Source organism: Zophobas morio, unplaced genomic scaffold, assembly GCF_036711695.1.
Source record: "Zophobas morio isolate AGI-343-1 ecotype UQ-CSIRO unplaced genomic scaffold, CSIRO_AGI_Zmor_V1 ptg000017l, whole genome shotgun sequence".
NCBI classification, from domain to species: domain Eukaryota; kingdom Metazoa; phylum Arthropoda; class Insecta; order Coleoptera; family Tenebrionidae; genus Zophobas; species Zophobas morio.
In genome coordinates, this window is record NW_026972122.1 from 4360648 (window position 1) to 4388074 (window position 27427).

At 31.7% G+C, this 27427-nt stretch overlaps 1 long non-coding RNA gene across 2 annotated transcripts in view; it reads left to right on the plus strand.

Annotated features, from left to right (window-relative positions):
• Window positions 1-18734, plus strand: part of LOC135130505 (uncharacterized) — a 67051-nt gene extending 48317 nt beyond the window's left edge. For both annotated transcript variants that reach the window (XR_010280800.1, XR_010280799.1), the window contains exons 2-3: window positions 17982-18623; window positions 18679-18734. This is a non-coding gene — a long non-coding RNA (uncharacterized LOC135130505). The remainder of the gene's footprint in view (window positions 1-17981; window positions 18624-18678) is intronic.
• Window positions 18735-27427: the final 8693 nt, after the last annotated feature.

The following is a 27427-nucleotide window of genomic DNA, read 5'->3' on the forward strand; positions in this document are numbered from 1 at the left end:
TTTTTGTTATTATTATTATTATTATTTGTATAAATTTAGTTTCTAATTATGGATTATTTAATTTAATTTAATTTAGATTTAATTGGTTTAAATTGTTTAATTTCATCATTACCTAGCTGACTCCTGTCTAGATATTTAATCCGTTTTTCTGTACAAACTGTTTGGTTAGTTTTATTTTCTTGTAAATCTAAGGTTAAGTGGAATAGCATATGGCTAGACTTCGCCTATTATTATTTAATAAAGTCCTATTATTATTATTATTATTATTATTATTAATTCTGTTACTGAGTGGCTAAAGATTTTCATTATATATTAGTTAGAAACTATAACGTCCCAGAACATTATCTTCACAGAAGCGACAACCTCAACATTGAGAGAGTCCATAAGACCGAAACTTGAACAGGATAAAATTTGTAAAAAAATCCCCCGAAATCGAAATATCTTTTGATTCTGTGTAAACTTGCCGAATGACAAATTCACAATATAAAATCCTTAAAAAACCCATCGACAACAAATACAAGCTTCCAAATGTATTTCTTTACTCTAACGTTGTGATTAGTGTCGGCAATAATTTTTGTGTACACGTAGATAAATTGCATCAACAAGCGATGGTTCGAGTGGGTGGCCATTAAAGGTCATTTTCACTCGAACCTCAGACTGTCACTTAGATGGTATTCTCTGATAGCTGTGACACGTCTTGCGCAACTAAAATTGCTTAGTTTGTCACGGAGACGTTAATTTTATATTACACGTACACACATATTTGCTAAATTTTGAAATTCTAGCCGAGATTTTTAAAAACTGGACAAAATCTAAACAAATTTTGAAAATTTAGTTCGCACGTAAAGAACCTACGCACTCGTAAAACGTCACGTTATTCCGTTAATAATAGTGAAATTATGAGAATATAACGCTAGCCGCACAATGTCCTGTGTACTTATTGTACCCGAAGAATGGCTTTTTGTAGACGTTTCTTTGCTTCCAACATAACCTCGGTTATGCAGCACTCGGTTGTTGAAACGTCTATTGATAATTTTATGGGTAAATAAATAAAAGTTTAATGGTTATGCACTCACAACTCTTTGACGGGGTCTTCCAAGCCATCAGCAGGTGAAAGTTGGATTCCAGGACCGGTCGCAGGTGTAAATAACGTAATAATTGCAACGAAAAAAGAAAATTTTCATTTAAAGGCGGCGACGTTATAAATCGCTCAGTTTATCACATTCAGAGCGGACTGCTAATAGTGAGGAGGTTGCAAGGGGAAAAATTGACTCGACTTAATGGCTGTTATTAATTTTATCTGGTCAATAATTTTTGTATCAATCACCAGTCGACACGTTGTAGGAATTTGTAATGCGTATAAAATTATCGTAAAAGTTCGTTTTTCTAATGCAATTAATCCCGAGTACATTTTATTGCATGTCAAAATGTCTCCGCTTACTTATTAATAGAGGTCTAAATAAAATATGGATTGGCTGCGATTTGAATAAATTACTTTATTTCTCAGACGTGTCTGGTTAGCGACTTATGCTTAGTAGGGTCACGTCGCCTAAGCCTGCACCCTCCTAAATAAACCAGAAACACATATACAGAAAGAAAATACGACGAGCTAGAGTTATCGAAACCGCAATTACTGCCTCATCTCGATGATCTGCTTAAAGCAGAAATTGGAACAGGTGTGACGACTTAACGACCAAGAAAGCTGAATTCGTGATAATTTACGATACGTGTTGCACGTGTCAAATTGTCATACAACGTATTTTATGGCCTGTCCGGTGTGTAAATTAAAAAACAAGAGCCATACGACCGAATAGCAAAATCCCCTCATTTTACCTGTCTTGTCTGCGACTTTTATGACATCTTATGTCATCTTATTTTCTTTGGATCGGGTTCGAGTCGTTAAGTGTCTCATCAATAATTTTTAAAACAAGACGAAATTGTTGTGTGCATGTGCAAAGGTACCATAATTTAGAAGTTAATTGAAAATTTTGAGTTGAGGATATGTAATGATGGTATTTCTGTTATTGTAATAATTACATACATAAAAAATAAATACAGGCTGCAAACTTAACCGGCGTTTTGCATAGGTTCTTCTAGATTTTTACCTTCAGAATGACTGAATATTTGTATTTTTTTACTTTTTTTTTTTCTAATGTGATATGTAACTTAGTCAAACGATGGATCATTTTTAAAAATTTTTAAAACACATATTTTTTAATAAAGCGTAATAAATCAATGTGGATTGATAAACCACAGGTACACATAGAGTTATTTCACAACATTTAAATAGCACCGTGCAAAATTTTGAGGTAACATTGAGATTCTGGTAAAGTGTTTTTGCGTTTTGTTTAAAATACTTTCATATATGACATTTTGTATGTTAATATATTCAGTTTACTACATTTTCAAAATATCTAAATTTATATGTCTTTACCATTTGTCAGGTTGTAGATCACAATAATGCAGACTTCCTGTTTCTGTTCCTCCGTCTGTTGAAAATGTATTAGTCGGATTTTCTTCAAAACAATCAAATTGAGCATCAGAGTTTAAGATTTTCGTGAAAATGCTAGAAAGCTAATGAAGCTTTGTCTCCTTAACTCTTTCAAAGCACGATTTTATCAATTTCAATTCTGAAAAGCTTCTTTCACATGAGGTCACTGAAATAAATGTTTAAAAAAATGTTAGACAAAGCGCTAAATAACCCCATTTTACGATGAATTTGAAAAGCTCCAATGTAGTCCACTGAACCCCTTCTTGCGAAGAAATGCTGGCGGCTTCCAAATGGTGCTTCATTCGTAAAATTTCCAAAATTATGTCCTCTGCAGAAAATTCATTCTAGATTTTTGTCAAATTTGGAACTATTCCATGAACATTTTTTTTTATGAAGTTAGCACTGGGATTTATAAACTTACCGTTGCAATTGCTGCTCCCGCTGAGATTGCTTTTAGAACTGAAAATTAACATTTATGAACTCCGTTGCCCAGTTGCCGTTGGGTTGTAGAAGAAAAGTGGAGGATTAAGTTGATTAATACAAAAAGTTACCATTTTAGACATGTTTTAAGTTTTTTGTTGTCGAAGTATGTCTATACATACTAAGAAAAAAAGGCAAAATGTAGCCCCGCCCACCCACCCTATCTCAATTATGATGAATTTTTTTTATTCGTCATGAGCCAAGGGGACGGAGCTTAACTGCAAAATCCTTAATTTTCTACGAGAAATTAAAAACATGTTTTGAGTATCGTGTTGTTCAAAGAACACTATGTAAGTACATTAAGAAAAAAATAAAGCGGAAGAGTAGGCCCCATCCATACCCACCCCGACCTCCATTCTCAGTTGTGATAAATTTTTCATTCGTTGTGAGATTGAGGGGCGGGGCTTAAGTGCAAGTTTTAAGTTTCTTGTTCTGAAAAGACAACTACGTATATTAAGAAAAAGGCAAAATATAAGCCCCGCCCACCCGCCCTATCTCAATTGTGATGATTTTTGTATAATCGTCGACAGCCGAAGGAGCGGAATTCAAATGCAAAATTCTTACAATTTCCTATCATGTAACATTTTCTGAGTATCGTGTTATATATATTAAAAAGAAATTAAAACCAAAGATTAAGCCCCACACATAACTGCCCTGATCTTAACTGCCCTGATCTAAATAGTAATGAATTCGTTGGCAGGCCTAGGGGCGGAGCCTAATTGCAAAGTCTATATTTTCTTACAAAAGTTTACCATTTTTATATTTTGCCTTTCTCTTCTTCTTATTATACATAGTATTGTTGAACAATACGATGCTCAAAAACATGTTTTTAATTTCTTGTAAAGAAATAACTATTTTGCAGTTAAGCTCCGCCCCCTCGGTTCACTGCGAATAAAAAAAATCATCGCAATTGAGATAGGGCGGGTGGGCGGGCTTACATTTTGCCTTTATGTTTTAATATGTGTAGACTTCGTTTCACCACATGAAACTTAAAAAAGATTTAAAATGGAAAATTTGTATAAGGAAATATCGATTTTGCCATTGGGCTCCGCCCCATAATTGCAAAACCCATATCTTCTAACATAAACCATTTATTTTAAACATGTTTTAAGTTTCTTGTTATGAAAAGATGGCTATGTATATTATGGAAAACAAAGGCAAAATATTAGGAAGTACTGTAATGAAGTCCGTCGGCCGACTCTCCATTTTTACATTTTCTCGACCTTTCATGACCCCTATAGTAGAAGAAATGGGTCTCCCGTTTCCGTCTGTCTGTCTGTCTGTCCGTCTGTCTGCCGTCCCAATTTTTTTTTGTATGTTTTTGCAGACTGATTGTTCTTTAAGTATTCTCTGGCTGTGCAAGTGAGTTGTCGTTGTCACCTCTTGGTGCTTGATACCCGGGGCAGACCGCCCCCACCGTCCTCCCCTTTACGCCGCCACTGAACATACCTTAACTTTTGATAATTCGTCAACATACTTAATAATTCTTTGGGTTCTTAAAACAATACAGTAAGTACAGAACGCTCCTAAATGGTATAGTGGTCCAACTCTGATTTCGTTTTTATGGCACTGCAATCTCAATTATCCCTTGATGGTTTATGACCGCTGGATGACTTGCGGCAGAGGCCTATTGTGGAACACTTAACTCCTTCACAATAGAAAACAGTCACGAAAACGAACCAGCAGTTGCAGCACTATACATCAGAACATCACAATATTTTTTATTTTCTCCTGATGAATGGAAAAAATATCACTTAAGATAAAAATGTGAGGAGAAAAAAAACTACCTTTTTTTTAGTTTTTAATACAATTTTGGTTCCAATCTCCCTGATGAAGTACTGTGTACCGAAATAAGCGAAACGTTGTTCTGCGAATAAATTATTTTGAAAATTCTATTATAAAATTTATTAAAAAAAATTCGTAACGGAGTATTTTTACTTTCCGGAATATTGCAATACGGACCAAAGGGTAACGCTTTCTGGACGTTTCATGATTCATAGATTATAAAACATTAGGTCTTTCTTTTCCATCTGTCTGTCTGCTGTCCACTGCCCATGTCAATTTTTATTGTACAAAACTACCGGACCAATTGTTGTCAAATTTTATGTGTATGTTAAGAATATCATGTAAATAGTAAAATGGTACCAAAATTTGTTAACCATACCCACAAACAAATTGATAACGACTCCTCTAATTTAAATTTTATAGCAAAACACACTCCTAGTATTTGTGGTTTATCAATCTGCCTTTATTTTTACACTTGGTACCCATCAAAACTTTCGCAAAAAAATGCAAACTACGAGTATATAACAAACTTTTATAAGCGATGGTGAACACAACAATTCGGCGATGCAGTGGTATTAAATTTGCCGAACTTGGACGTATAATACGAAAACGGTCCCGTGTTCGATTCCCCGTCTTGGACTTTTCCTTTTTTCTTACACTGTTACTGCTATTATGTTTTTGTTTTTTAGGTATAGAGATTATCATAAATATTAAAATGTAGCAAAATCTAATTTTATAATTTTTCAAAGAAGGGGAATTTTTGGACTGTATTTCAGGGGTAGGGAGTCCTGTCGAAATAATCTTCCACCAATTTTTATAATGCATTTCTCACTACTGGTCATTAAAAACTAAGAAAAAAGTCACAATTAAATTTAAAAGTTCGTAATGAACCACATACATGCAAGGACAAATTTTGCATAAATAATTCAGTTTCAATGTGTTGCAAGATGATAGTTATTAGTGTTATGGTGTCTCCGACTTTTCAGAAAATTAGAAAAACAGTTTTTAAAACAATCGATATATTTTGTCTGTGGCATCGTAGCTCCCTAACGAATGAACCTATTTTTCTATTTGAAAGCTGGTTTAATCTTCAATTCAACCATTTCAATATCATCACACCAGTTGGTGTAGGAATCAGCTCGGTTTGCTCCAATCTTAACCAATTTTAGACTATTTAAAGATTTACTGTTTTTATGTCGGGGTTATTAATATTTGTTAGAAATACTCACGTAGTATAAAACTATTTTACTAATACAGATGCTACTGGGATGCTTTTGGGATGATCAGTACACTAATTTCGATATCCAATATATATAAAGACAAAATTAAGGTTCTTGTGTTTTTGTTTCGAAGAGATTGAATATAAAAATTTCGAATAGCACAAGTTTGCTTAAGATTTCAGCCTAAACGCTTAAATAAAAAAGGTTACTACCGGACTGATTGTTGTCAAATTTTGATTGTATATTAGCAATATTGTGTAGATGATAAAACGCTGACCAAAATTTGTCTGATTATCCCCACCAACGATGATATCTCCAACATTTACAGTAGTAAATGTTATTTAAATTGAGTTTTTACTCTAGACATCCAGATTTTTATAAAAAATCAAAATTGTATAACAATTTACAATTTAAATTAATTGTAAAGGAAAAACTCCTTTGAAACATACGCGTAGCACGCTCCTTTACATTTACTTATTTTAGCTAATAGGGATTCCCATTAAAATAAAATTCGCAGATCAAATTTTGTAGTAGCATATACATTTTTTCGAAAAAGTTTGAAGTGTTTCAGTACCAATTCTCAAAACTATACACAAAAATAAAGTTAGTCAAATAGTATTATTTTGAAAAATAAAGGTACTTAATCACTGGGACAAAATGGAAAAGTAAGTGCTCAGGAAAGTAACCAAACATTTCTTAATGATGTTATATTGTTAATTGTTAACGATAATAATTCGGTTTTTTTTGTTATTGTTAGAATTACACTATGATAATTATAAGTAACTGATTAAGAAGAAAATGTAAAAGAAGTGTGCAGTTTATGATGATTGATGAGTTTCATTATGTATTTCATTTTCAGAAAGTCGTACTTTTGTTATAATTTATTTCAGCTGCGTTGATACCTTAAAGCGGTCGCGTGTTCATTATTTTTTAGCGAGAGAAAATAATAGCGTTAAAAGGTCATCTGCCGGAAATTATTTAAAAAAATATTAAATAAATTTTAATAGTCCATGACTCCCTAAGATCTGGAAATTTCTAAGAACTTTACAAATTGTTGGCATTAATTACTAGTTTTTACAGCTCAGTAACGTTTTTGTCAATTATTTTAATTTTATTATTTCAGAACGTGTGTTCAACTGTGAATCGATTTTTTAAGCCATAAGTATAGGGACGTCGCTTTTACTGCATCACAAAATTTTAAAAATTTGCAAGCTATATATTTTACCACTTCCTGAACCGATAAACATCTGAATGAAAGAAAAATAGATAAAAAATAATTTTCAACCATCAGTCGCACACTTCCGTCCGACTACTCGAATCCCATCATTTCCCATTCCCATTCCCCGTCATATTTGGCGAAAAGTACCAGCACAACCATAGCCGTGGTCGTGTCTGCGCTAATAATAGACCGAAACAAAGCTATCTAGATCGTAGATGACTGCAGGATACGAGCTGCAATGCAGTATTTGATTTATATGCTCCAGTTGACCATTATGGCCGTACTTGGTAAAGTCCGGTGCTACCGGTCGGGATGTCGTTGGCTGTCGTCCGGCTGCGACCACCGAAGACCGCGTATTATTTTTCTCCATTCAGACATCGACATTTTTGAGGAATTCGTTATTAGGCTGTCACGCATCGATAACTTCTTAATACGGCCCTGATCTAACACCGGAATTTTTCCGACATTCCCGGACTCTAAAATATCGGACCACCGGTCGCACGGAATGGTGACCGCTCAAGAATCTCGAAAATTGATTTTTGACGACCCCTCCCACCTGGGACTATAATTTTAGAGATTTGTTGCTCTATTTTGGTGGTATCGTCGAAAAAAGTGTCTGTTAATGAGTTAATTTTGATCTGCTTCATTGGCCTAGAAATGAGATGAAGTTCGTGGTCGTGCTGCACGTGGGAATTGATTGTATGGGTAAATTAAAGTGGACGGGTTTTTCGATTGAAAGCTGCACTAAAAAACTACCAATGGGTATGGTGGTCTGGTAAGAATTGCTAACTTGCTTTATTGTAACTGCTAATTCTGATTCCAGTGAGATTTCTGTATAATTTTTGCCGGTAACTAACATTCTGGTCAAGTAATTGGTATACAATAAAGTACAGACAAAAACATGAGAAATGTCTATAATAATAATCACATTTATTACTTATAACATAGTTTTACATAAAGTATAAATACGCTATAAACTACACATTTCTTTGCTGCTGCAATTAACAGTCGTATGTTTTCGGAGTTTTCCATTGTAAAATTCTATCTTCTATCTGTCAATAACATTTTTAATGAAGAAAAACTTCTTTCTTCATCAACAGATGTAACTGGTGTGTAGTTCAACGCACCTAATTTCGCAGAAATCTCTAGAGATTTGCCATTTAAAATTAAGCAGAATTTTTAGAAATTTAATACCTGAAAATGAAAACAAAAATTTGTCAAAGTTGGTTTAATAAAATAAAGAATACTTTTTGGCTGTATGCAATCTCTAGTGTCTCCGATTTAGGAATTTAAAAGAATACTGGGACCTCTGGTACATATTTTGTTCTAGGAGATATTGAAAGAATCTTGGGAGCTCCTGGTAGTTTCTTTTAAAATGAATTTGAAAGAGTTTTGGAATTCTTAGTATTTTTTTAAGAATTTAGAGGAAATTTTGATGAAGATTAATAACCCTTGATGTCTTGTTTTTGAAACAATTAAAAAAAAATCGGATATTTTGCGGTTTCGTTTTTGAAAGACGTTGAGTGAATTTTGAGGTCTCTCGTATTTTTAAAAGAATTTAAAAGAATCTTACAGTTTCTACTGTCTTTTTATAAAGAATTTAAAAGATATTAGTGCCCCTGGTGTCTTGTATCTGAAGCAATTAAAAAAAGTCAAAGAAGTCTTGGCGTTTTATCTTTAGAAGAATCTTGCTGGACCTAGAACCTTGTTTCACAACGATTTTGGAAGAATCTTGAGGTTCTTGGTCTCTTTATTATTATATGTTACTTTTTTGACTATTTCTAATAAGTAGTTAATTAAGTTAATTAAGAGTAGTTTAGTAACTCACCCCGTATATATCACATTTAATTGATTTACTTTGTCATCAAAATGCTGGGATTTTGCGGATTTGAGGTTTTTGAGGATTTTATGATTTGGGGATTTTGAGGATAATGGGGGTTTCGAGATTTGACGATTTTGAAAATATGAGGTTTTGAGGATTTTAGGGATTTGAGAATTTGAAGATTTGAGAATTTGAGGATTTGAAGATTCGAGGATTTTGAGGATTTGAAAATTTTGTAAATTGAGGATTTTGAGGGTTTGGAGATTTGATCATTTTGAGGAATTGTGGATTATGAGGATTTGAGATTTTGACGATTTTAGGGATTTGAGGATTTGAGAATTTGGAGAATTTGAGGATTTGAAAATTTGAGGATTTTGATCATAAGAGGATTTTGAGCATTTGAGGATTTAGTGATTTTAGGATTTTGGTGATTTGGTGATTTGAAGATTTTGAAGATTTGACAATTTCAGGAATTGAAGATTTTCAGGATTTGAAGATTTTGAGGATTTAAGGATTTTGAGGTTTTAAGGATTTAAGATTTTGAATATTTTTAGGACTTGAGGATTTTGAGGTTTTGAAGATTTGAGGATTTTAGGGATTTGAGGATTTAAAGATTTGACGATTTTGTAGTATTTTCATCATAGGGTAAATGTGTACATATGTGCGAATATGTATAAGAGTACGCACTGATGATTTCTGCTTATTAGTGCCATCTGGGTAAGATGAAGTTATACCATTCAGAATTTAATGCTAAACCTGAGATAAAGGTGCAAAAGTGACCTGAATATAGTTTATAGTTTGGTCGTACTGACGATTTTATGTTCACACGTTGTGTGGATGTAATTTTTACCGCTCATAGTATTAGCTTTTTGTAAGGTACGTACCAGTTCTTTTATTTTACAGTAATAATTTTCATTAGCTGTAACTTTTAAGGTCTCGTTATACACTAACAGTTTTATACTTTCTATCCATCAAAAGCTTTTAACTTTGAAAACATTAGGTTATGTACAAATGTACAAGAGTGCGCAGCGAGGTATTGTATAAGAGTGCGCATTGCTTGCAATACGTAGTCTAATAGTCTTGGAGATACATATCATACGATAATGAATTATTTAAGTCTACTACTTTGTACTGCTTCTCAAGTTGTGTGGTGGTGGTTATGGTGATTTTTTTTTATTTTTACTTCCTGAGCGTGTTGTAATCGAGTCCGCCGACCGACTCTCTATTTTTACGTTTTCTCGACTTTTCTCAAGACCCCTGGAGTACGAAGAAATAGGTCTTCCGTTTTATATGTAGTCTGTAGTCACTTATTCCCATTTATTTTCACCTTAGAAACAAATATTTTTTCATAAAATATAATGCGCACTCATAAGCGTTCAAATGCGCACTCTTGTGCAATGCACTGTATAAGAGTGCGCATTTACACATCTTGACAAAAATTGAAATTACTCTTAAAATACAGTGGTCTTGGGACGTACAATTAAATATATCTGATCTCTAAACATGTATATAACGAACCCATATCATAAAATTTGTCTATCCAAAAAAATTAAAAAGTTGTTGACAGTTTTACACTAAGTGCGTACTCTTGTACACATTTACCCTACAATTTAGAAACTACCTCTTGAACCTCAGATAATAATTGATCATTTACCGTTTAAACATACGAACTAATTCTAATTCCACAAAATTTAGATCACAAGATTTGCTTCGAACAGGATGGGGCACCACCACATTATAGCGTAAATGTAAGGGTTTTCTGGATAATCAATTTGATGGAATCAAAATTGTTTTTGTACCGGATTTCTCAAAGGTAAAAGGTTTCATGTCTAATTTAGTTAAAAGCGCTATTAATTTAATACTTACTTCAAATCTATTCCTTCTTCCCTCATCCCCATGAACATCCCTGACCCATTAGACCTGTGGTTTTATTTACTAACTCCCCTGTATCAAAGCTCTCGAAATGGTTAAACTAAACCCTCAGGGTAGTTTTTTCTTTAAGAATGGACATGCCATCCAAAATTCCATCGATCACACAAAAAAGCTAAAAAACCTAAATCCTTCGGAAAATTCCAAACATATTTCATTGGATGTTTCCATTTATTTCCCAGAATACTCCCAAAAGATACCCTTATTATTCTCAAAAATCTTCTCTTTGACTCTTCCATTCGTATTAGACATGCTTTAAATCTGTTTAGTCTTTCCGAATTAGTACTTGATCAAAATTTCTTTTTACTTATTCAACCAAAAAGTATATCGTCAAAATTTTGGTCTAGCCATGGGCTCTAACTTATCCCCGTTGTTAGGTGAAATCTTTATGAATAACATAGAAAAGAAGTTCTTAGCAACCCCTGTAGCTAAAAAACTCATCCACTGCTGGTATAGATACGTAGATGATATTTTACTTCTTTTTGAAGGATCTGATACAGATCTCCATAACATCCATTCTGACCTTAACACTATGCATCCATCTATACAATTCACTTTTGAAACTGAAAATATTGAAAAACAACTCCTTTTCCTAGATATCTTAATTACTAGAACAAATACTTTAACCTTTGAGATATACAGAAAACCAAGTGCTACTGATTCAATTATCCCTTTCAATTCAAACCACCCACACACACATAAATTTTGAGCTTTCCATTTTGCAATAAATAACGATTTCCCCATTAAGACGTTCCACAAAATGTATTTTAAATATTACAACAAACATAAATTCAGCTTCAACTTCATCAAACCAGATAATTCATCCGATACAAATCCAACTTTCTTCGGCAATGTGTCCTTAAAATGCTCCCGTATCCTTATATATAATAAATCTGGTGTCTACCTACTTTCTTGTTCTGATTGTCAAGCTCAATATGTCAGACAAATTGGCCTTAAGCATTCTGATAGAATTAAGAAACATAATATACTTATTTTCAAAAAATACAGGATTCCCCAGTTACTAGCCCTTCTTCTTGTTCAAATCACATCCTCCATAATTCACATAATTTCGACCCTACCAAAGTCAATTTTCTTCATAATTGTCATAAAGCGCAAAATTAGATTACCTGGAAACTTCTCCGTAACAAAAACCCAGATATGCCTGAACGGCCAACTCCAGTTTGATACCCCTATTATTCAAGCTGTTATACAAACCTGACATTTAACTTCAAATATTTGAACATAACCTCTGTTCCCTGTGTTGTCTACCACTTTCTGTCTACCCCAGTACCAACACAAAATTAGCTTGACTTCATTTCAATTTGCATTTCCAGAACATGCGTTTCTGTTAAAATTTTCCTCTCTCTTGGTAAGGTTGCTCTAAATTTTATTTTATTGTTAATTTTCCGTTTAGACTTAACAAGCTGAAGATGAGAACAGAGGCTTCTCGAAACATGTCCTTTCTATAATAAAAACACCTATTTAAAAAATGTGCAGTTAGACATAAAATCTTTTACCTATCAATTTTAAATTTGGTGGAAGGTGGATTGGAAGGCTTGGACCAATAGAATGGCCACCAAGTTCGCCGGATTTGACACCTCTTGATTATTTTATTTGGAGACATTTAAAAAATCGTGTTTAAATAAACAAAACCGATAATTTAGACGATTTGAAAGCACGAAATAACTGGTATAAGTCATCAGAGTCTTGAAAATTCCGTCAATCAGGTCTACCATCGTCTGGGTTTGTGTCAGATTGTGAATGGGAAACCGTGTGAACAATTTCTATAGCATAAATTTTGACTCCAACATATTGTTCTGTTTATTTAATATTTATCATTAAAATGAAGCCTGTTTTGTTTATTACTAATTTTCTCTTTTTTTTTTGTTATGCAACGTCTACATCAAGCTACATTTTCATCTGCAGAAGAATAAGCTTTATCAAGTAACGCAATCAAAATTAAACCTTCCTCTTTAAAAAAAAATCATTGACGACATTATAACTTTAACAACTTTGACGTAAATTTTTTTTGAATTATGTCAAAAAAGCTAGACATATTTTTATGAATTTTGTGCATGACTTTAAGGGGGAACGCTAGACGAGAGACAAGTTTGAATTGGGCGCCATTTGTTGCCTTAATGCAGAATAATGATAATTTATGACAGGCGGCCCACAACATACCTTCAGCACAGAATAATCATTTCTGGTATTCTTTTGACATATTAATTTTAATATTCGAGATAATTATTATATTATTCAAACACAATTTAGACACTGTAGAGCAAGCAAGGCTTATCAAGCCCATCTATTAGTTTATTCGCCTAAATGTATTATTAATACCGTTTTCAAATTACACCAAAATTGAAAAATCGAAAACTTAATACATAATTGAAAACTTGAAACATTTTAAATGAAAAAAATCGGTAAACCGAAAAATTGAAAAATCTATAAATCGAGAAATTAAACAATCTAAAAATTAAACAATTTAAAAATCGAATAATCGAGAAATCAAAACATCAAGGAAAACAAAAAAATTAATGGAAAATCTAGAACTTAAAAATTGAAAAATTAAAATACCTATCGAAAAATTGAAAAACCGAGAAATCGAAACATTAAAAAATGGAAAAATTGAAGAACCGAAACATTGCAAAATCTCAGAACTGAAATACTGAAAAACTGAAAAATGGAAGGAAAATTGAAAAACCGAAAAAGTGAAAAAATTCAAAACTGAAATCTTGAAAAACTGAAAAATGGAAGGAAAACTGAAGAATCGGAGAAGTGAAAAAATCCAAAACTGAAACATTGAAAAATCCAGAAACCGAAAAATTGAAAAATCACAATTGAAGAATCGGAAACGTGACGACTGCATACCTATTATGTTTTTTTTTCACATTAGATTTCAAACCATTCGGTTTTGTAGTTCCTGATTAAATCAATAAAATAAATTTACGCATTCATTAATTTTTGGGGTCATCCTGTATATGCAAATCCAAAAAACATGAATGGAATGATAAATCACAAGAAGAGACTCATCATATTTTATACAATTTAGATAGGATTTATTCAGCAAAATTTTGTGTGACGTCATCAATTTTTTAGAGGGGATAAGTAAATATATTGTGATTAAAACGGTCCTGGTTTAATAAAAAAAAAATATTGTTCGTCTATAAAATAAGCTCGTCTTAGACCAAGTATTCGTAAAAAAATATGACTGCGATTATGGTTTAAATATTTTTTAGAAAATCCTATCATGGATGTAGAAACTTTTGTGACAGCCAAAGAGGTTTTTTTTGAGAAAATTATCTTTGAATCTAGACCAAATTAAAAAAGACACTAGGCAACAGCCACATTTGGGCAAAAAAAAGAGAAATTAGGGTTACGGCTTCAAATTTTGGACGTATTTACAAACTTAGACCGACTACAGCAATAGCTAAAACTGTGGAGTCTCTGTTGTACAGTACATTTAGAGGTAATAGTCATACATACTATGGACAGCAAAGTAAGGAAAAAGCTGTCAAGTGTTTTGAAATAAATAAAAATATAAAAACTGAACGGTGTGGCTTGTTTATTTCAAAATAATTTCCTTACTTGGCTGCTAGTCCAGACAGGGTTCTAGAGGATAGGAGTGCATTAGTCGAAATTAAATGCCCTTCAAAATCGCAAGATTTGTCTCCCGAAGAAGCGGTTAGAACAAAAATAATCAAATTTTGTATATTGACAAACAGAGAATTGAAACTAAAAAAAAATCATGATTACTACTTTTAAGTCCAGGGACAAATGCTTGTTACGGGTATTTCACAAGTTTATTTTGTTGTATGGACACCCAAGAATAAATATAGAAAAAAATTATAAAGACGAAGAAATATATGTAAAAAGATGGCAGATAAACTTGGCAGATTTTACTTTGGCGTATTATTGCCCGAAATAATTGATTCAAGAAGAAAGAGGAACCTGCCTTTGCGAGAGATTTTTTTTTAAATAAATAAAATTTGTTTCTATTTTTTTATGTACTTTAATAATTTATTAGGAGTACATTTTTCATCACCAAGACTTGCATATTTTTATTATAAATATATTTTGAAAATGATTTCTCGACAAATGAAAACATATACGAGCACTTTTTTGGAGTAGACAATGAAGGGAGAAGTTACTGGGCGTAGGGCTTTTTTAAAACACCTCCTTTCTGGGATAAGTAGTAGATACACTTAGCTACTTATACGTGTTAAACAAAAGCTGTATTTTATATATTTTTTATTATTATTATAAATATGTTTATTAGTTTTATTAATTAACAAAGCAAAATATATATTAACAATAATATCACAATGAATTTTTAGTAATCATGTGTAATATAATTCAGGATCCTGAGTGGAGAAAAAATATCATAGTTCCCCAGTTTTAATTCGGTTTTATGATAGTACCTCATTGCGTAAACGTTAATTTCCTTAACAATAGAGTACTACGGCCGGTCCTGGCGGCTTGTTATAAAACTGAGTTCCTTGCCATAAATTAGAAAAATCAGCTGAGACCTCTAACAATCAGCTTATGGTAGAGCAGGCGATAAGCGTTTTACCTGGAAAGTCGCTTCCGTAAATTTTAGTGGTGCTCCTATCGGCAAAGTACTGAACTAACTGCTGAAATTCTGTCGAATTGATACCCATTTTTTTCAAAAATTGTTAGTTTTTGTTAAAAACTCTGCTAACCAATAGATCATTAATTTTCCTCTGATATTCCTGTTAAAATTATTCGACGTATTTTGCATTAATTTGTGGTATATTTTTATTTTAATAAACACATTATTATATAAACAAATTGTACCATTAACAAACATTTAATGACTCTGCACCCTGTAAAAAGTGATCCATGTGCGAATTTTCAAGCGATTCTATGATGGTTATGACTCAAAAAACTTGAAAAGGAAACATACAGTGGTGCTTTTTTTATGATATTTCTCAGCCATATTTTTTTAGTTGATTGAACTGGTCTTTGCGCTCTAGAATATGAAAAAAGCTGCAGTTTGATGTATGGTACATCCATATTAATATCATTTTTTTTAATACAAAAAACCAAAAAAATGTTATACCTCGTCTAGCGAGTCCCCTTAACATAACCCTGCATATAAATCGGTTTTCTCCAATTTTTTAACACTAAAATAGTCTCATTGTAAAAATTTTTCTCACCGTACTCTCGTCCACTGTAACACTTTACCAATATTTTTATAAAAACGAATTATTTAATTTTTTAATAGGAAATTTACATTAAACATCGCTTTACATAAGTCTGAATTATACAGGGTGATTTCGAAATGTGTGCATTTAAAAAAATAACAAAAAGCTCACAATAAGCTTTATTGACTGCGTAAAATTGACGTTCCTAACTGGTAGCATGTTTAGAAAAAAATATTTGAAATCAACATCGTTATACACGCCACTGGTAGTGATTTTTGACCACATCTACTACTCAATGCATGGCATAGAACGACTACGATTAAGAACTAAAAAAGTGGCTCACTGATAAACAACGTGCAAAAACACGATAAGAGACAGTCATGTATCAGTTGGTTGCCTTAGATGATGGAATCAGTGGCGTCACATTGAGTGTAGTTCATCGGGGTTTTCCGCCATTCTAATCTCAATTTGTTTTATTTATATTTCCATTTTGTTAAGATACGTGATGCCGTTGTTACAATTCTTGCATATATTTCGAAATCAATGTGTATACTAAAGTATTTATTTGTTATATCAAAAATACGCGTTATACAAATTGCATATAATCTATTTAATTATTAACATGGTATACACTACAGTCCATTAATTTGATGACGTCACTTTCAAAAATTCTGTATTATTTTTATTTATGATTTAATAAATCTTCAAGCGTTTTTTTAACGTTTCCGTGTTTCACATAGGCGAAAGTTTTCTAGAAATACTCACGTTTTTTTTACATAGTTATACAATTAATAACAATAACTGAAACAACCCTTTTGATAAAAAATATTTATGCTTCTGTGAAATTATTTTTTGACGTTTTGTGCTAATTTCGTACGTTTTTAGCTTTTAATAACGTTAACAACACTAAGTGTGTAATCTATATAGTTTATCAAATATATGTGTTTTGCTAACTCTGGAATAACTTAATTAATCACGCAAAGAGTTATTGCTGTTTTGTTAAGTGTTCATTTTACACGTAATATGTATTATACATGTTGCCGCAGAAGAGGGAGGGACGCATTTAAATAAAGAAGTAAACCGGTATTTAAAAAAAAAACCAAATTAATTGCACTATTTTTAATTTTCCAAGCTTAATGCCAAAATGTGCATCCTTGCATATTTCGTGATGAAGAAAATTTGTAATCAACCTATTCCTTATCTTAGATCTCATGGGGGCTTTTAATTTATCTCATAACTTAAAATTCACCTGGCAATTGTCAAGTGAATTTAATATAGACATATTATTCCACAATTTGCAGCAGAACCGTATTTGCCTGCAGCACGCTTCATAATACTGCATGCGCTGTCGTAAACTGAAAGACTGTTTCTGCTCCTGGTAACTATTTTCATTTTCAATTGCACCCTTAACGAGCCGAACGCTGTTATAAAGAAGTCCTCCAGCCAACAATTACCACAAATTTAAGCAATTTTCCTTTCACGATAAATTTCCATTTATTAATACCCGGTCACCTTCTCAAGCAGGGGTAAAAAATCTCCCGTTATGGGTGTTAAAGCAAATAACTACTTGCATGCACTCCAGCAATAAATAAGCCGTCTCGCAGCCGCTACGCACGTATTTTAATTAAGTTCGAAACGATAAATGAGTTATTATTGATAATTATTCAATATCTTGCATAAATCGATTTCCAGTAGCAGGACGAATATTAATAAGGACCAAGTACACTCCCACATGCGTTATTTTATCTAAATTACAAACAGCGGTCAACGCGTAATGCGACGATGACCTCAGCCAGTGGCGGTTCCAGAAATATCTTATCATTTATTTCAACAAACTGATTTGTTTTTAATAACTTCGTGTTTCTAGGAAAACGCTTTTCGGGACGTTGCTGACCATGGACGTGGTTGATGGATCTGGAAGAACTGGAAGTGTGAATAAAGGCAAATCAGCAGGAAGATCATCATAAGTCCTCAATTAACTAACTCATTAATAAATAAATCGTTTAACATTTTCTTCATTATTTTCAGTTGATATTTAACCATAATTTAGCCTCCTTCGAGCGAGTCGCCACTGCCCAATACATGATCTACTCCGGCTTATTTAGTTTGTTATTTATTGTGAAGCTGATCAGATTACCCACCTGTTCGATAATATCAAATTACGTTTCGGTGGCCGCTCAAACTGATACGAAGTATGTGATGGGAAGAGGAAGTCGTGTTTTCGGGAGAGAAGAGGTGCATACGTCATATTTTCTCATTTGGAGTTCGGGGTCGTGAGTGTTCCTCCCCATTGACAGATAACTGTCAATATTGGTCGTCAATCAGAAACGTAACCGCATTACCGTCGACTCGGATATATATTACGATACACCAAATAAATCCGGCTGGATTGAATCGTCTCCGAGGGAGTTGTGGACACAAACACGGCGAACTTGAATAACGGAACTAGTTTTCTTGGAGTTGAAGGAGTCTTGGATGAAAAGGGAGTGAACACAGTTATGCATCTAGAGTAAAAAAAACTTTCAAAATAACGAAATTTGACTAATCTAGACATTATTTATGAGTATTATAAATTTAACAAATTGGTGGCACTCTGAAGAAAAGCTCTGGAAAAGATGATCTATTATTATAATCAATGCATCATTTAGTTAAGGTTTTTGCTGGTGAAGGTTCAAAAAGGTAATTATAATAGTCATTTTTAAAAGTGACGTGGTTGTTCAAAATTTGGGCAGTGGATACTCAGTATTTAAAGGTAGAACTGGACTAATATTAAAACAGAATTCTATCCTTTTGTGAACAAGGCTCTGAAATCCGAATCGATTTAATAGCAACCCGTGGGAAAACCTATCGTGAGTAAACCCCATTTATCCTACAGACTACCACTATCATTGGCTTTTTTTTATAAATACTTAGCTATTATGTGTACTTTTTTAACTTTCATTAGTTAATTGTTTAAAGCAGTCTTTTTAATTTTGAAATAGGCTTTTCAACAGCAAACTTTTTATTTTATAAATTAATTATTTATTAGATTACACCAACTGTATAAATAAATGGAATTCAAAGTTCTGCAAAATCGAATTCGAGAGAATTTTGGAAATTCGTTCGAGGTAGAAAGGGGCCAACAGCAATTCTAAATTCTATGACTCGCAATAATGTCAAAATAGACACCATTTCAGTACCAATATCAATTTTATCAAACTTTTACAAAACGTTTTAAAGCATTCTACATTTTCGCCTGCCTGAATTATTAAAGAATAATAAAAATAATTTGGTGACCATGTGCGTAGGCAGGTTGATGTTAAATATTTTGATATAGCGAAAGCTTTTAATAGAGTGAAAAAGTTAATGGGTTTTGTCGACATCATCTTGTCAATATTCTGGTCTCCCTTAAGGATCTAACTTGGGTCCGCTGTTGTTTCAACTGCTAAACAATGACTTACCTGATATCTTTAGTGAGGTTCACTGCTTGCTATTTTCTGATGGCGTGAAGTTAATTAAAGAAATTAATCTCGTAAACTAGTCATAATGAACTTCTAGATTCGATAGTCCCCATATTATCAGGGCAAGTCGAATCAGAAATCGAACAGTCAGGCTATTTGGTCACACTGGTAGACGAAGCAATCGAAGGTTCTATTGTTTAGAGAAAATTTTGGAGATGAATGGCGTAAATAACATTCCCGAAGCTATTTTGGGTTGAATTTTTCAATTCCTCAACTTCTAATTTTTTTTATTGCTTCATTTTTTCCGAATTGTAATTTTTACAATTTTCAGCTTAAGATTGTTCTGTTTTTCATTTTTCCAACTATCTAATTTTTCAATTTTCAGATTTTGCAATTCTTCGACTTAAAATTTCTCGAGTTTTCAATTTTTAATTTTTCAGTGTTTCGTGTTCCTTAATTTTTCATGTCTTCAAATTTTCGATTTGTAGTTTTTTATTTCGGTTTTTTATTTTCTTTATTTTTACAATTTTTCGTATTTTCAATGTTCCGATGTTATAATTTTTTGTTTTTTCAATTGAATTTTTTTGCAATTTTTCATTTCTTTAATTTTTCGATTTGCAATTTTTCAGTTTTTAATTTTTTTTTGTTTTTTAAATTTTACGATGTGCAACTCTTCGAGTTTTCATTTTTAAGTTTCTCTTTTCAATGTTCTAATTTTCTGTCAAATTTTTCAATTTTCGTTTTTTTTAATTTTCCGATTTTTCAAATTTTAGATTTTTTAATTTTTGCTTCTACTTTCTTGACTTTTCTCTTTACTTCTAGTTTTCAGTTTAAATATGTAATAATAATTATAATTTCTTAAATTTTCCACTTTTACAATTTTACGATTATAGAATTTTTACAATTTTCGATTATTGGATTTTAAAACTTTTCCCATTTTTTCGATCTTTCAATATTACAGTTTTTCGACGGTCCTATAATTTTCCGATTTTACAATTTTTGGGTTTTCTAATTTAGCGATTCGATTCGTGTTTCCTTCTTTCCAATTTTTCGATTCATTAGTTTGTTTCAATTTTTTAAGTTTCTCGGTTTTTAGTTTTTCAATGTTCCAATTTTTCGTTACTTCGTTTCTTCGATTTGCAAGTTTTCGATTTTCCAATTTTTCAGTTTTTCAATTTTTTCCAATTTCTTAGCTTTTCGATTTTTAATTTTTGATTTTTCGACTTTTCTAATCAAAAAGATTGAAAATTTCCAAAATTTTAACTTGAAGAATCAATAATAATAAAATTACGAAATAGTATAAAATGAAAATGTTGAAAAATCGAAAGCTTAAAAATTGAAAATCTTCAAAAGCGAAAAGCAATAGTGTGAAATACAAATATTGAATATTATGGAAATCCGAAAATCGGGTAACTGAGAAATCTAAAAATTGCAAAATTGAAAAATTTAAACATTGGAAAGTCGAGGCATTGAGGCACTAAAAATTAAAGATCGAAGATTTGTAAAATTGAGTAAACGAAAAATCTTAAAATCGAAAGAAACGTTGACAAAATAAAGGAAATGAAAAAAATTAAAAATTGTGATATCGTCTGAGAAATTGTTTGATCTACAGACCGATGTCGACTCTAATAAGCATTTCGAATTTCTGTGGGAAAATCGAAAATTTAAAAATTCCGAAAATTGAAAAATTGAAATATAGAACTGAAAACTCGAGAAATCGAAAAACTTAAAATTTTGAAAATTGAAAAGTTAAAATATCGAAAAGTTGAAATATTGAGAAACCGAAATATAAAACAGCTGAATAATTAAAAAACTTTAAGTATAAAAAATTGAAAAATTGAAAATCCAAAAAGTAAAAAGTAGAGAAATCGAAAATTCCAGAACTTGAAAAATCGAAAAGTCGAAATACTAAAAAAGCCCAAAACGGACATAGTAAAAAATTAAAAAATAGAAGAAAAATTGAAGAATCGGAAAACTGAAGAAATCACAAAATTGAACGAAATATCCAAAAATTGGGCAATTAATAAGTTGAAAAACTGAGAAATCGAAAAGTCGAAACAGCAAAGTCGAAAGATCGCAGACTTAAAAAATAGAAAAATTTAAAAATCAAAGACCTAAAAAATCGAAAAATTGAAGAATTGAAGAACTGAAAAATCGAAATTTGGGGAAGTCGTGAAATGGAAAAATCAAAAAATAGATTCATTGTGAAATCGGAAAACTAAAAATTCAGAAACGTCAAAATTTTAAAAATTAAAAAATATTGAAGAACTGAAAAATCGAAAAATCTAAAAGTTTTAATTTAAATTTAAACCATTGAAAAATTAAAATACGTAAAATTGGAAAATAGAAAAATCGAAACATCAAAAAATCAAAAAAAATAAAAATTCGAAAATCTAAAATTTAAAAATCGAAAATGAAAAATAACAAATCGAAAAATCGCGACTCGAAAATTTAAAAATCAGATTATTCAAAAATCCAAACATCGGAAAATCGAATAGCCGAAACGTAAAAAATTGAAAAACCGACAAATCGAAAAATTGGAATATCGAAAAATTCAAAAACTGAGACATCGAGAAATCGAAACGGTCGAAAAATTGAAAAGTTTAAAGTTTAAAAAACGAAAAACTGAAAATGCAAAAAATGCAAAATCGGAAAAATAAATCTAAATATTGGAAAATCCTAAAACTGAAAGAAATATCCAAAAATCAAGAAATTAAAAAATTGGAAAAATGAGAAATCGAGAAACCAAAACAGCAATGTCGAAAAATCGGAAAATCCAAGAATTGAAGAACTGAAAATTCGAATCTTCGGCAAGTCGAGAAATGGGAAAATCAAACTAGATTAATTGAGAAATCGGAAAAGTGAAAATTTAGCAACGTCGAAATTTGAAAAGTTAAAAAAAATAGAAATACTGAAGAACTGAAAAATCAAAAAATAGAGAAATCGAAAAATCCAAATTTAAAACATTGAACAATTAAAATATCGCAAAATTGATAAATCGAGAATTCCAAACATCAAAAAATCAAAAATTAAAAATTCGAAAATCTAAAATTTAAAGATCGAAAAACTGCAAAATCAGCAAATCGAGAAATCGAACCCCCGGAATTTAAAAAATCGAAAAATTGGGTAACTGAAAAATCGACACATCGAAAAATTTGAAAATCAAAAAATTGAAAAGCCGAAAAGTAAAAAATCGAAAAACCGACAGGTTCAAAAAGGATTCGAGAAATCAAGGAGTGGAAAAATGAGAAGAAAAGTTAAAAATTGAAAAATTGATAAGTCGAGAAGTTGAACAATCAAAACATCAAAACATCTGAATTCGATAAATATATATTAATAAACATTGCATTACATTACAACAAATCAAGAAATCAAAAAATTGAAAAACCAAAAAATTTTAAGAAAAAAAAATTAAAACATCGAAATGTTGAAAAACTGAGAAATCGAAGTATAAAGCAGTCCAAAAATTGAATCATCCAAAGTTTAACGAAAAATTGAAAATCCAAAAAGTAAAATATCCAGGAGTCTAAAAATCCAAAACTTGAAAAATCAAAATATTGAAAAATCCCAAAACTGAGAGAAATATCCAAAAAATTGAGAAATTTAAAAATTGGAAAAGCGAGAAATTAAAAACTAAAAAGTTGAAAGCCAAAAAAGCGAAGTCCAAGAAGCGTAAGCTTAAAAAATCGAAAAATTGAAAAATCAAAAAACCTGAAAAATAAATAATGAAAAAGATTAGTTCAGAAATCGGAAAACTAAAAATTTAAAAACGTCAAAATTTGAAAAATTGAAAAAGATGTTCAAGACCTTTGTTCTTCATAGTGGATGTGTATTAGATCAGCTCTAACGAAAGTCGACTTATAAATAAATCGCTTATAGTCGATAAGTGCGTTTTGGTCTATAGATCAAACAAGTCCACAGGTGGCGATCTAAAATTGACAAAATGCAAAATTAAAAAATCGAGAAAATTTGAAATAAAAATCAAGAACTTGAAAAATTGAGGAAACGGAAAGCTGAAAATGGAAAAATGAAATTTATAAAATGGAAAAATTGTAGAATTGAAAAATTGCAAATCGAAAAATTGGAGAAAATGAAGTTGAGAGAGGAAAAATTATGAAACCTGAACATTGAAAAATAGATAAATTGAATAAATAAAGCGAATTTATTGGACAAAATTTTGAGATGACGTCATCAGTTTTTTGGAAGAAGATAAACAAATAAATTTGTGTTCATGATGTACCATGATTAAAGTTAAACTGCAAAAGGTTATACAATTGTTATTTTCCTTCTAAAAATGTGGATGTCTAGGGTAAAAATTGAACACGGATTCATAAAACACATGTTAAGGATTATCTTATTTTATAAAATGGGAATATTATTTGTTAATGTAAATTTCGGAAATGAGGGAATTCTATTGTTGGTGGAAATGTTTCCCAAAAAACATCGAAAAAACATAAAAGCAACCAGTCATCCAATGGAATCAATTACAATAAAAACAGGCCAATTGATATTAAATATATACAAATTTAATTAAATAATATGTATTAAACCCATATAAAAATCTTTTTTTAGCAATAACTTATTTTAATCTGGTTTGATCCCCTAGTCTCTAGGATCACGAGCCGCCACTATTAGACAATACACAAGATGACGGAAAAAGAAGATCCAAAGATGAAAGTGAAAATAAGGAAAAAAACAACTGTCGGAATCAGTTGTTGAAAATTTTTGAAAACTTAGAACTCGTTTGTGAGCGTGGTGCCAACTGTACAGAGTCAAAAGTTTTGAAATAGAACAACGTTTTCTATAGTGGATCAGGAACTTATCATCTTATCAATATTCTACCTCCTGGGCGTTTAACGTTAACATTACCAGCTACTCTGCTCTTTATTTATCTATCAAATCATCATTCTATAACTTGTATTTGACCCCACTTGGGTTTATTGCAAGCCAATTTGAGATTTGCTCAGTTTAAAATTTCAGTCATGATAGTCTAAGCAGATCGTGAAAAACCTTAAAGATTAGAGGTCTGGTTTATGATCCAAATTGGAAAATTTATCACGTTGTTCTTAATGTCACATATAAGAACAGTAAACTACAAGAAATATCATGTTAAACGTAGAATTAAGCACAGTCACGACACAACGTCGTTACAGCTCCAGAACGAAAAGTATCATAACATAATTATCCGGTTAAGCATTAACTATCGTCGTAATGAATTGCAACAGTCGGAACAACGGGAGATCATTGAAAACTCCTGCAATAAATGATATAGGTAGTTAGCATTCGTTTCTATTAAGCTTCAATTATTCCGTAAAGTTATAGTGCTGACTATAATCATTATCGTAAAAGCCGCAATAATCCGAAGCGTGCTCATTTTAAAGAAGGCCCGTCGCACAATTGCAGCTTTTAAAATGAACTATCGTAAACACCGCCAGGTTTATGGTGATCGTTCACTACAGGTGTTTCCGAAAGGTACCTGTTCTTCTGCGTGTTTGTAGTAACCGGACCGCTCCTCGACAAAATTTGTTTATAACGTTACTTATTAGTCATTCAAATACGATTCCCTACTAATTGAGGAAAAATCGAGCCGGTGTCGTGGGGGGCCCATGTGGGTACTTGCTATGCAAAATAATTTTTTTCGTCCAATCAACAAATCATGATCTAGTTTGACTTAATTGATTCAATTAATCTCGTGTCGAGTTTACGTTACCATAATCGCATACTTACCCATAATGGTATTGTTAGTGAAGGTCCGTCTCAAATACGGGTCAAAAAATAAATTGCTTATTCTTATCAGATAATTAAAAAGCGGGCCGAAATCGCGTCCTCGCGCTCGCTGAAGCCAATAAAGCTCCGATCTTGGATGTTTATAACGAGAATAAACAATCGGGGCGTTTCGAACTGGATTTATTTTATTAGTTTTATTAAGTGTCTAATAAAGCATTAATAAGGGTTGGGATCTCTTCATTCCGGATTGTCACTTTCGTTTTTAGATGGGTTGTAGCCAGTTTTATAAGATGTTTATTGGCGAGTTTTCATTCTCAATCCGAGTTAACTCGTTTTAAATGCGCGGTTATTATCATTAAATGTCATAGTGCACAAAGTGTTACGTCTTAAATAAACAACCAACTACTACTACCTGGGGAGCATAATTTATAATGTATAAATTAGCCAATTTATTTTGAAATATCGTAACTGCACTTTTGGCTACCGTAGGAATGAAGGCTGAACATTGTGAAATACGGGCAAGATGACTGGGTGTAAGATAGCGTACTTTTACAACTATATATATGTTTCGAAAACCACACTAAATCTACATTCCTTCACTTGTTGCGCACTTGCAAAACAGGGAAATAATTTTATCCGGCTTTCGCGAACTTCGAGTACAATGTGCGTGGAAAATTGGAAAGATTTAATAGTTATGAAATGACGCAGTCAATTTTATTACATTAATAATTGCATTGTTACTAAAGTTTAAGGAAAATTATTTAAGCGCAAAATTTCGAGACAATAATTGTTTAATTTAAATTTGTTTTCTAGCAAATATACAGGGTCGTCATAAAATATTGTAGTCAAGGAAGGCCATGACATTTGACAGATTTGTTTTGACGTTCGTGACATTTCAAAAGAGTTCAAATCATTTTGGGGATTAGCGGCACGAGAAGAATTTCAGTTGTTGACTACAATATTTTATGATGACCCCGTATAAAATAAAACTGAAATCGAAATTACTACCTAGTTAAATAAGAAAAGTATTCGAATGAGAAGACGCGGCACAATAGGGATTACTATTCATTCTCCTTGAGTGTCAAAATTTTTTCCAAATCTGAAGAATGTTATTAACAATTCTAAATGGTCCAGGATCTATATGTACATCGGTGCAGAAAATTCAAACCTTGTTTCCATAATTATTTTAATTTTTTTTATTTTGTAAAGGATAAAAATTAATGAAAATAAATTAACGAAATAAAAGACAAGTTCATATCGCTTTTTTATAAAATGTCAATTATGAAATTAATAATGCACATGCGTTTTTTGCTACGTTGCCTTCTACCAAAATATCAAAGTTCACTTGATGATTTTTTTAAATGAACACCCGTTATATGTTGCTATATTAAAAATTTAATTAACAGTTAGATGCTAGCTGTACATTATGAAAAAAAAAACACATTAAACTTGATCATAATTTGTTCTATTGACGACTCTTTACAAAACCGGACCGGATCTACATATAAATCTCAGTTGGACCCGAATCGTTTAGGAACGAGAGTCGAATGATTGAAGAATTTAATATCAGATTTTTAGAAAGATAAAAACTGTAGATGTGTTATGCAGAACAACGTTAATGGATCTAACATTTAAAATAAAATTCGTTTTAGTAATTATTTCCTATAATTTAGTGAACAGAAGACATTTATTATTGATAATAATAATGAGAGCTGTATTATCAGTAGAAATTTACATAACAGCAGTGACAAAACATGAAGAAGAATGAACAACATTTTTCGTCAAAGTTCATTCTTTTTGGAGAGTAACATTTTTACTTCCCGAGCGTAAGCCAAGCAAGTATTGTAATAGGCTCCGACAGACGATTGGGTACTTTCCCGTTTTCTCGACGTTTTACGACCCTTGAAGTACGAAAAAATAGGTCATTGTTTCAGCCTGTGTGTCTGTCGTCTATTGTGTGCTAATTTTTATTAGACACATAATGTCTGAAACTACTGGACCAATTGTTGTCACATTTTAAATACAGGGTGGCCAAAATAAAACGAAACAGACGGGACCGTAGGCGCTCTCCTTGAGCATGTGAAAAATACACGCCTACAAACCAACAGAGCGAGGTAGTCTACCCCATTCCTTGTAGAAACTGTGA